The sequence below is a fragment of the Botryllus schlosseri genome, chromosome 8 (genome assembly GCF_051294905.1).
Source record: "Botryllus schlosseri isolate E-star chromosome 8, Bs_hap1, whole genome shotgun sequence".
In the NCBI taxonomy this organism is placed as follows: Eukaryota; Metazoa; Chordata; class Ascidiacea; order Stolidobranchia; family Styelidae; genus Botryllus; species Botryllus schlosseri.
This window is the reverse complement of record NC_137243.1, coordinates 4,185,652-4,197,663: the sequence shown is the minus strand read 5'-3', so window position 1 is coordinate 4,197,663 and position 12,012 is coordinate 4,185,652.

Genomic DNA, 12,012 nt, shown 5'->3' with positions numbered 1-12,012 from the left:
TTTACGTCGCCTTCGGCGTAATTAACACTGATCTGAAAGTCAAATGTGGGATAAGTTAGGGCTTAATATCTGCGAACGAGGTATAATAAACGAACCGATTCTGATCTTAGTTCCAATTTAATGGAATTTCTTCTCTTCTTACGCGGCACAGTCACATTGAAGGCCACCCCACTGCGGGTCCTACGACGACGACGTCGTTTTGGGGCACTGTTCAAGATAAATGAACTAACATATGAGCAATTGTTCACTTGAAGACACATTGATCGACATTTCATCCATCATTATGGAGCATATTACAGGATTTGCTGATGCCTCTACTTTTCCTCTGATGGCAGAAAAGGCAATACTAGTAAAGCCAGGCTCAGCGGGAAGTTTTCCATACCAGCGTCTTATCACACTTGGATGGGGAAGAGCAAGTTGAAAATTCTGACGCACAAAATTGTATGCCTTAGTGGAATAATACTGAAGCGTCATTGCAAATGATTGCAGTTCCTTGGAGTATTTGACTCCTCTTCCACCAGCTTGTAGCTTCATACGTTGCAAGAGCTCACTTGGTAGACCACTGAATTTTTGTGACATTACCTCCACACACGAATCGCTTATCAAATTGTTCTTCTTAAGAGATGCAATGACCTCATCCAGAGATTTCACTTTTTTTTGCAGACGGTATGTTCTCATTCTGGCTGCAACCAACCTCTTTTTAATTTCTGCGACCCTACGGCGTTGCTGTTGAACGACTTTTCGAGGAGACGTGTGCGCACAGTAGCTGTGGTCGTGAAGAACTACTTCAGGTTCAGCGGTTTGTGCTTCATAATGCCGTTTCTTATCTGGAACTGCAGAAGGTCTCACTCGTCGGTTGTTTGAAGCCTGAAATTTGTGAATTTTATGTTAACTAGGGCTAAAATAAAGGTAAGTAATTGGAACTCAAACTTCATAAATATATAGTCACTGTCTAGCGTCTACCGTACCTTTGGCCTCATATATTTTGGAAAATTCAGAAATCTTGTCGGCACCGCATTCGTCCTTAAACGAATTCTCCCGCCAACACGGTAAATATCACTTTCTGAAAAATGATCAGAACAGATGACCGACGATCTTGCTGGCTCCCAGTCTTTTCTAATACATTCTATCCATCTTTCTTTCAGGGAATCATTGGTAGGAAAGCTGCGTTGTAGAGAACATTGTATCAGTTCACAAGTAATTCTATGATACGAAGCACACCAAATTGACCATTCTTTGTTATGAACGATGATAAAAGTAGCAGGAACATATGTGAAATTATCTTGTTTGATTTAGATATATCTGTTACTTTCTACCCCAGAAGGATAAACTATTAGGTAAACTTTTAAATCCAAAGCCAAAGGTAAACCTAAAAAAAACATCTTACGAGACAAATCGAACGTCTCGCACGCACAAAGCTATAATGAACTCGACCATGGAATTAGCAATTTGAACTTTAGTGTGAGCATCTGGCACCAGAAATATAGAGTTATTACTCAACTATGCTGGACAAAACCGTGTGGCCCTCAATTATACCTTTCCTTCTAGTCCTACCTCCAACCTTCACGACAATTTTAAGCAAGGATTGAGTACTAAGCTAGTTATTGGCTGAACTGCCCATACAGAATACAAACAGTGACCTGGCTGGTCATGCTATTACAGCAGTGGTTCCCAACCTGTGGTACGCGTACCACTAGTGGTACGCGAAGGTCTTCCAGGTGGTACGCGAGTATATTCTGCTTTTTTTTCGACCGATGGTAGTTATTAGTTAAGGTGGGGTTGAACACAAAGATTGTTCTCCAATAAATTTCAGGCTTAGCATTGCCTCCTCGTACTAGGCTCTAGCTTCTCACGCTATTCCCCAGCTGCTAATTTTCTCTTCTACGTGGGAGCGCGAGCAAGGATTTTTATCTCTGATGACTATCAAGTCGAAGAAACTAAACCAACTAGTTGCGCCCATGCAGTACTATCGATGCGCTGTGAGCAAACATATGCCCCGCATCGACCAACTAGTGCAGTGGTTCTCAAACTGGGGTGGTGGTTAAAACATCTGAAGGGTGGCGCGAAGCTGAAGCCAACTGAAAAATTTTTTTCGCGCTTCGCGCGATTTATATATATATAAAAATCACATTGTTTTTGCTCTGTGTGTAGTTCTAATTGCATATTTGAGAATTCTTTTATCAACAGTAATAATCTTCCATGCCATCAAATTATTCGTCGGGATTGCTAGCATTCTGGTTGCATTTTGTGATATCACGATAAGGGGGGCGCGAAATTTTTCACTGGGGGCGTGTCTATAAAAGTTTGATAACCGCTGAGCTAGTGGAAAATTAGCTAATGCAGCCATCGCATAAAAGCAATTGACGTTTGTTGTTTTCTGTTATTTCTTTATGTTGTTCTTCTTGTGACTGGTGGTGAAAAAACAATTTCATGCATCCCATTAACCCTGGCTGATAATGCCTAGTTTATTAGTATTTGCTATTACGCCTCGCATAGGTCAAATACGTCGTTATGACGTCATAAATGACGGAAACATTTTTAACCGCCTTCAGCGCGCGTAACTTATGTAGGTGGTACGCGAGCACTGCATAAAACCACGAAATGGTACGTGAGTGAAAAAAGGTTGGGAACCACTGTATTACAGGTATACTGATGAACTGACATGGTGCTGAGACTGCTGATATAGTCTGCTCTGATCATACCAACATCATTATACTTGTGACAAAATGTTCTGGTATAATGACACTTTAACATGGCCTATTCATTAATGCTGTGGCTTATCTGGACATTGATTAACTGTGATGGTCAGGAAATATTAAAAATAGAAACTGATTCTTCAAAGATAGTCTTGCTGCCCTGCATATTCTGCCATTCACTCACCGGTGAAATGTTCTTGGATGCCGACGCTTTACCAAAGACTCTTCATCGCTACTACCATCGCTATTACTTCTCATATATGACTCCGTGGATATCTTTTTCTGCCTTTTACTGCACCCATAGGTGCAACAAACGCTACCACCAAAACGAGATGTCTTCGACATGTCGAAATACACAGATAACACAGATATAAACACGAGATATTGGGCTGAAACAAATCCTGAATGTTACGATGATTATTCATTCAAAGCTCCATTCGTATAAAATACTACAAACCCAATACGAATCAAATATATTTTAAAACTGGACGTTTTTCCATAAGCGCCTGTACTAAGTCGTCCAGCCTATCCCCCACAATGCAACTGTAACATGGTGACAACGCAAATTTGCTTAGCCGGAGATGGCAGTAGTTCGGGGCTTGGTTCAGACTGCACAGATTATCACGCTCGGATATCCGAATCCATCCGGCTCCGATTGGCTATTCGAAATCCGAGAAAAATCAGCTGATACCTAAAATTCCGCAAAGTCCTGCCATTCTGATATTTTGTGTTGCTTTAAAATTGAAACAAATATTTATAAAAAGAACTAGAGCCAGTCAAAATTAGCTGGGAACATCCCACATTAGGAACGTGTTTTTAAAATCCGGATACAGTCCGACTTAAAATCTATGAAATCCATTCAGCTCCTGCACCTGAACTAGATTGCAGAGATGAGCGGATTTGGAATTTCTATGTCCTACTCCAATCCAAATCCGAACCTTCAAATCCAAATCCTAATCCATAACTTTTTCATATTCAAGTCCATGTCCAATCCTAATCCGATTCTAACTGGAAATTCAGATAAAATGCTAATTTATGCAAGGGAGGAATTGGAAAATTTTCTTTCACAACCAACGATTCCCTTGATTCAAGATAACTTAGTAACCGTAAGTACATTAATAACTGATCTGAATATAGTTTGTCGCCATTGGCCACACGACATATCGATCTCCCAGAAAATAGGTAAATCCAATCCAAATCCTAATCCGTTGAGAAAAAAATCTCTAATCCTAATCCAATCCAACTCCGACAAAATTTCACAAATCCTGTTTTTTCAAATCCTAATCCTAATCCATGCTCATCTCTGCTAGATTGTGTTCGCATTTGTTCCCATGTCTCCATTCTCTAACCTACGAAGGTTATCGTCATTAGTTCACTAAGCTATATAAACACATTATTATTATTAATAGTCAGTCCGGTTTTCCATGATTTAGTGTCTCATGATAAAAAATAACCAGAAATGATTTCCCGGCTGGTTTTACTGGGAAATAATGTAATGCAAAATATGATTTACAACTATAAAACGATAATTATGAAGACGTTTCCATCAATGAGGCAATACTATTTATCAGTGGCGGCTCGTCCTATAGGGCAACTGGGACATTGTCCCACCTAAAATTCTGTTCAATAACAATTTAACCATTTATAGACGCACAGCAATCAATATATACCGAGATCACAGCGAAACCCGCGTTCTTCTTGTGCTTTCGCTTGCAAACGCCCATACATAGCGAAGTCTCTGAGAAAATCGAATTCTCTTCTGTGTTTTCGCTTTGTGAATGCCTAGCCGGGGCTTGCCCCGGTAGCGCTCATAACAAGCTTTCACTATCTATTCTCTCAAAGCCGCGCACAATAAAGAAACGGTGATTTTCTCTCTCCTATTCGTAAAATGACCGAGCAACCGGGGCAAATATGCCTACTCGCCCCTAAGGTGTGATGTAACAATCGTATCTATATCTGAACTCGGTTACCGTAATATGCGTTGAGTCGACCTTTGCTGGTATAGGTCGATTTTGACGGTGTTTCGCACCATGATAATTCTTGAAACTTGGTATGATATGTCGTGAAGGTAGTATTTAACACTGCTCCAAGTTTCAGGCTTGCTACTTAAAGATAATGGTAGTAATTCCGTTTCCGAAGTTCAGTGTGTGCTGATCTATCATGTACATAGTACAGCAAACGGATTTTACTCAAAAGCCGGTATTGGTCTCCATTGATTTTGACGATGTTCTATACCGAGATCGGTCATGACATTTGGCACGGTAAGTGTTAGTATCGACCGATGTAACAAGTTTTAAGTTTGTCACTGAACTATGTGGGTGGTAATTTCGTTTCCAAAGTCGAGTAAGAGCTGACTCTTCATTTATCGCCAACAAATTTACGCAAAAGCCGTTATTGGTCTCTATTGATTTTAACGATGTTCCATACCTAGATCTGTCATGAGCTTTCACACGGTATGTCTTGATTTTAGTATCGAACGCGGTGCCAAGTCTTAAAGTTGACACTCAATGATTGAGGCAGTTATTTCGTTTTCGAGGTCGAGTATGGTAGAGATGCGCGCTGATCTGATACTTAGCCTACCTACGTCATTGCGGATCTCACCCAAAAGCCGGTGTCGGTCTGTGCCAATCTATAGTCTGCGTTCCTTAACGAGATCGGTGATGATATTTCCAATGGTATATCTCGATGATCGCATGAAACAGCTAACCAAGATTCTCGGTTTGCATTCAAGTATTCGCATAATTTTATGTTCGCCAATGTCCATTTCACTGTGAAATTGTGGCCTTCAAACCATTTGCTTACAATCCCCTGTCAATTGCGATAGCTATTTCATTTTCGATGTCGGCTAACAGCTGATCATTCGATCAGCCTATTCCTCGATCTATTTTACTCAAAGTTCGGTGTTCGTCTGTTTGCATTGATTTTGACAGTGTACCATACCGGAATGGGTTATGAGATTGCGTATGCTACTTCTCGATGATTTCTTGTAACAGTATACTAAGTTACGGCTTTTATTCATGTATTTATATATTAATATATTTTCCAACGGCGATTTCGCAGCAGACTTATAGACAGTAAGCCGTATGTGTTGTGTCACAGTCTCCAGTTTCAAGGCCAAAATGTCCTACGTTGTTCCGAGACCGAAGTTCCGAGGCTGCTGTCCGTAGTTCTTCAAAGACCATTCAAATTGATGTTCTGGATTCAATATGACAGGCCCAATCTATGAGATAACAATTGCGTATGTGTCCGAACTCGTTGACCTTTCCAGTTAGGCTTACGCAATCTCTCGAGTTCTAGTCATTGGAATTAGTCAGGTCAAGTCAAGTGCGAACATGAATCGTATTGAATCTTTATTCCGTACGTAGTTTACGCAGTTGCCTTTAGAGCGAAAATGAGAGGTCTAGAAGTTGTCCAGTCTATTGATCCAATCGTACGCCGGGTGCCTCCGCTTTGGTTGCCTATTATCACCTGGTCGTAACCAAAGATGGCCACAGTCCGGTTCAGGAGCAGGAGCAGGATTTCAATGTTTTTTTACCTGGCCGGACTGGATCCGGATTTCGAATTTGGGGTGACGGTCGGATTTTAGGGTCTATCGATTTGCGTAATCTATAACTCTACCATGAAATCAAAACGCATGCTACTAAGGATGACCTGATACTTGATTCGTGGCATAGGACGATTCGTAGTTCACGTACATTTTGTAATTGATTAAAAATAAATGAATAAAACATTTGTTACCACACTTCAAGTCACGGCTCACCGGCAAACCTCTCGCGGCACCTACGTTAAAATCACTGTTGTCGGGAAATTCATGTGACCATCATAAAGTTACTTTTTTACGTTGGAAAACGCCATTGTGACGTCATGTTGATAAAAGTCGCTCGCAGCCCTTGCCCCACCACCCGATATTGTCACGAGCCGCCACTGCTATTTATTTTATTGAATACATTGGATGCTTGATTGCCCGGTCGTGACCCCGGGGCCCAGAGCAGAGATGAGCGGATTTGAAATTTCTATGTCCTAATCCAATCCAAATCCGAACCTTCGAATCCAAATCCAAATCCTAATCCATAACTTTTTCATATTTAAGTCCATGTCCAATCCTAATCCGATTCCAACTGGAAATTCAGAAAAAAAACTAATTTATGCAATGGAGGGATTCGAAAATTTTCTTTCACAACCAACGATTCACTTAATTTAAGATAACCTACTAACCATAAGTACATTAATAACTGATCTGAATAAAGTTTGTCGCCATTCGCCACACGACATTTCAATCTCCCAGAAAATAGATAAATCCAATCCAAATCCTAATCCGTTCTGAAAAAAATGTCTAATCCAAATCCAATCCAAATCCGCCAAAATTTCACAAATCCTGTTTTTTCAAAACCTAATCCTAATCCATGCTCATCTCTGGGCCAGAGTCAGTGTAGCGGCGACATCTAGCGCCAACTACGCACGGCGGGAGTTCAATTCCGCGCCAGAGGTTATTTTGTGGATCTGGATCTGGGCTCTCATCATCAGTACTTACGGAAATGCCTAGGAAGCGGAGTACTTATACAAAACTAAATGGTTAATATGAAGAAATGACTGTGACATCGGGTAGTAGGCCGTGGTGGATGCCAGATCAAGAGACCGCAACTGGTCGATTCGACAACCTCATATGATAGTCATATCCGTTCTTCACATCGCATTGTGTCTTGTGCATAATACAAGTATTATTGAAATGACTATTATTATTAAAGTTTTTGGTAATTTTCATCGACGCATACGAGAATATTCACTACGAGTAGGTGTATTCTGCGCATATTTATGAGACATTCAACGGGTGGCCGATAGGGATGGTGTGAACCTCTGAAAGGTTCTGGTTCGTGTGAACGCGAACCTTTTTGAAAGGTTCTGTGTGAACGCGAACGTGAACCTCATGACGTCACGTGACGTCATATTGCTAATTCCAACCCTATCTTTCAATGAAGTGATACCCTATAATGTACAGTTGTGCACGATACCTAGCGACGACTCGGGTCACATAATGCAACAATGCTGATGCGTTTTAAACGTCGCTAAATGTATCAACTGAGGCCATCAAAGTATATAATACTCCCATAAAATCAATATATTCCGTCGCTTTGCCAACAATTTCGACGAGGACTTATCAGGGAATATCCGCTTACTCCTTAACGGTCTAGGCCAGACCGGACAATGTATTCGGCGTCTGAGTATTGCTACATTGATATTGAGCAGAGTGTAAATGGGTTTCTGTACTTGCTACCGATATTACCCCATTAAGAAGTTATACGGCAGTAGCCAACCCCTCAATCGCACGGATTTGGTTTTACTGATGTAGTAAAGATATTGAGTCAAGATTGACCCCGTACGCCTTCTCGAATTTTTACATCAGATAGCGATATCAATTTTATTGATTGGTTGAATAAGCATCATTCGCTGACTACGTATTTCGCTCGTGATGTTGTGTGATTTCGGGTCAAGCTCACAGCAGAGAGTCACTAGGCTAGGGTTACCATATTTTTGCGCCGCAAATTCCGGACACTCTTTAGCGCCCACTAGCGGGCGAATGACACATTGTCTTTCAATATGACGTTACGCTAGCAAAGCTTTGCCTATCGACCATAGGTGGTCACGATCCGGATCAGAAGCTGTTATAATGTTCGGTTGGTGCATTTATGTGGTTGCGTGTTGTAGCCAGGATCGCAACAACTTTTTTCCCAGCCCACTCCCGTCCAAATGTACACTGATCTTGAGCCCACCATAGGGTAGTCGATGCAACTTCTGGGCCTTACTATATAAATACATCTAGTTTCTATATGCATCTGGTCGTTAACTTTTGTGAATGAAATCAGTCTATATTATTGCTTCTTCCATGTATTACTATAAAATATTGATCATTTCTCCGCCCACATGATAATAGTTAGCGGTGGAACTGGTGGAGGACAATGACTTCGAAAATGCAGGGAACGGAATTATAGATCGTAAAGTCATGTCATGTCACACGGTTAAGACAATTTATCAGCCTAAATTCAGATCCGCACCAGCCGGTTGGACATCCGTTGATTTTCAACCTTTCATGGTCGCGACTTTATTTCGAATTTTAAAATGTTTTGTGGCCAAGCCTAGAATTTGGTAAGCTGATTCCTGAAAAACGGTCAGCACCATTGCACCGACTTACTCACGGACTATATTGGAAGCTGATTACGTTCAACATCTTCACGAACCCCAGAATAAACACAAACGACCCCCAGGTTTAGAGCCAATATCTTTGATTGAAGCATCTGAATGGCCTTAACCGACTCTAGTAATATACCGTTGTACCATAATTGCGATTACTATTAGACTTATTTCAGTAAATGATGGGTATTTTTAATAATTTTTTATTGCATAATAAAATCAATGATTGCGACACTAAATCGCGCGAAGCGCGAAAAAAAATTCAAGTGGCATAAATCTGCCCAAAAATTATAACTTTTCTGTTGATTTACGAAAACATTTTGATCCCATTTTAAACCTTCAAAATTCCGGACATTTGGGCATATTTTAAAAATTCCTCCCGGACGCAGTTTTAGCAGTGAAATTCCGGACATGTCCGGGAAATTCCGGACGTATGGCAACCCTACACTAGGCTAAATATTCACAAACGGAAAGCAGGATATTTCGAGCAAACTTTTGTAACAAAGCAAGTAAAACTTTTGAGATTGTCAAGGTGCATGCTCGTTTAGCGTTGATTTTAATGTTGCCAGCACCATGCATAGAGTGGCCCGCAGTTGAAATGCAATAAATTTGAACCAAAGATGTTATAATGTTATAATTTTAATATATGAAAAAGGTTCACAGTGCAGAACCTACCAAGGTTCTGTTGTGAACGCGAACCTCTAAATTTCCGAGGTTCACACACAGAACGCGAACGTGAACCTCACGTTCACACCATCCCTAGTGGCCGACTTCATTTACACTACTTTCAGAGGCTCAAAGTGTATCCGTCGCCAAGCGATCATTACGCAAAGGCGTGACTTCTACTTTTCAAATTTTGTACTTTATTCAGACTGACATTTCATCACGACTAAATTAAGAAACCGCGTACTTTGATACGCTCACAGTGTGTCCGTTGTTGCTTGATACCAGTGTTGGGATGACTCGAGTAACAATTTTCGTATGACTAAAATGACTTGACTTGACTTGACTCGAGTCACTTTGCTAAAATGACTTGACTTGACTTGGCTTATCAGAAATGTGGATTGACTCGTGACTCGGAGCAAAATTCACGAGTCAATTTCAAGTCATCAAGTAATCGGTGTCGATAAAAATTACTGTATCTTGAATATGTTCGGATTGTTCGCGAAACGCTGGTGTAACCAGTGAGAGCGATCAATCATTGATCCTGCGTTTTACAGAGCCTTCATTGTTCTCTCACAAATAAATTGACCGCAAATGAAGTGATCGAAGCTTACAGCTTACGTTGCCGTAAACAATAAGTAAAGTAAAGTAATTTATGATATCTGTTTTTAACTTAACCAAAGCTCTTGTTTTATTGAAATTAATTCGAATATAGTTTGTATAGTCCTCAACCATTGGCGCAGGCTCGAATCGTATCATATCGATTTGTAAATGGGTAATGAATTGCATCCTATCTATTCGTATCTATTCTCTATTTTGGCTGGTAACTGTCAACTGCGGTTGTGAGCGATACAGCGCCTTCTTGCGTGTATATTTAGCTCTATATTCGTTCATATCGGTTCAAAATCAATGACCACTGAATCTGTATTTCAGACGGCTAGCTAAATGCAATAACGTTATCATGCCTCATACTTCGAAAAGGCAACTTGACTCGAATTGTCACTTGACTCGTCACTTGACTTGAGTTGACTCGAATTGACTCGAGTCACCTCCAAAAATCGAGTGACTTGACTAGACTCGAGTCACCTTTGAAAATCGATTGACTCGACTTGACTCGAGTCAAAATGTGCAATGACTCGAAATGACTCGTGACTCGAAGGTAGTGACTTGATCCCAACATTGCTTGATACACATTTACGTGTTTTTAGTATACGTTAGAGTAGTTAGGTTTATGAACGATTACGATATCCAAAATGGAACGGCCGCATGCCTTCATCAGAAGTGGTCAACGCTGTAAATTAAAATAAAGTACAATCATTACATAATAATGATATTATTAGAAATAAGACCATAAAAATCGGGTACGTTTTAAAGCTCATATAGCAATTTATAGCGTAGCTACTATTTTGGTCAATTTAAATCGAAAATTTTATAATCACCCAAAATGTAAGGTCGTGTCTTGCAAGAGGCAATCGAGTGGCTGCATTACATCACGAATAGAGCACGTGATTGAATGTCGGGTTAACGCTGCGAAATCCCAATTACTGGTCGTGAACTCCTGCGATAACCTAACCGCTGACATCGCTGGCCAACCAATTTCCAACACTAAAGATGCCAAATACCTTGGCGTTTTACTGGATTCGGACATGTCCTGGAAGAGTCACATACAATCACTCAGACCACAACTATCGAAGGTGTGTGGTCTATTTCGCCGCCTTTGCTACACTCTGCCAGTCAGCGTGCTGTTGATACTCTTTAACACTCTATTCCTATCAAAGTTACAATATGGAATTATTTGTTGGGGTGCTGCCTGCAAGTATACAATTGACCCACTGCAAAAACTTCAACATCGGATCATCCGTATCATTGCCAAAGCCCCACGGGGGCCTGGATGAGCAACTGATAAATCGCTTCTCAAAAGATTTGGTGTTCTAAACTTAGAAGATATGAGAAAGCTAGAAATTGCCAAGTTTATGTATCAGTTCCATTGCGGTCAATGTCCCTCAAATTTCAGCGACTATTTCACCTCGGAGACAAAAGCGCACAAGTACAGCACACGCGCGTCATCGAAGAACAACTACCATATGATCAGGCCTGAATACAAGAAAACGCATTGCTCTATCAAGTATGCCGGACTCCAATTGTGGAACAGCATCTCGCTGGCTATCCGACAGTCGTCGAGCATGTCCGCATTCAAGTAGAAATACAAGCAATTTCTTCTAATTTAATACTAGGCAGTCTTCAGGATTACCGGACCACGACCTAACGTCGACCTCGCTCTCCGCCACATGCCACCTCATTTTGTCGCTTGCGTCTTATATTCTCTGCATTACTTTTCATTCAGTGTGCCGTGCATCGGTGCATGCCTCTTATTTACTTCGCCTAGATGCTAAGGTGGGTGTCTGATCTTAATGGCTACTCCAAGTTGTTTGGACACCTTCCTATCTTTTCACTGTATCGCAGTCTT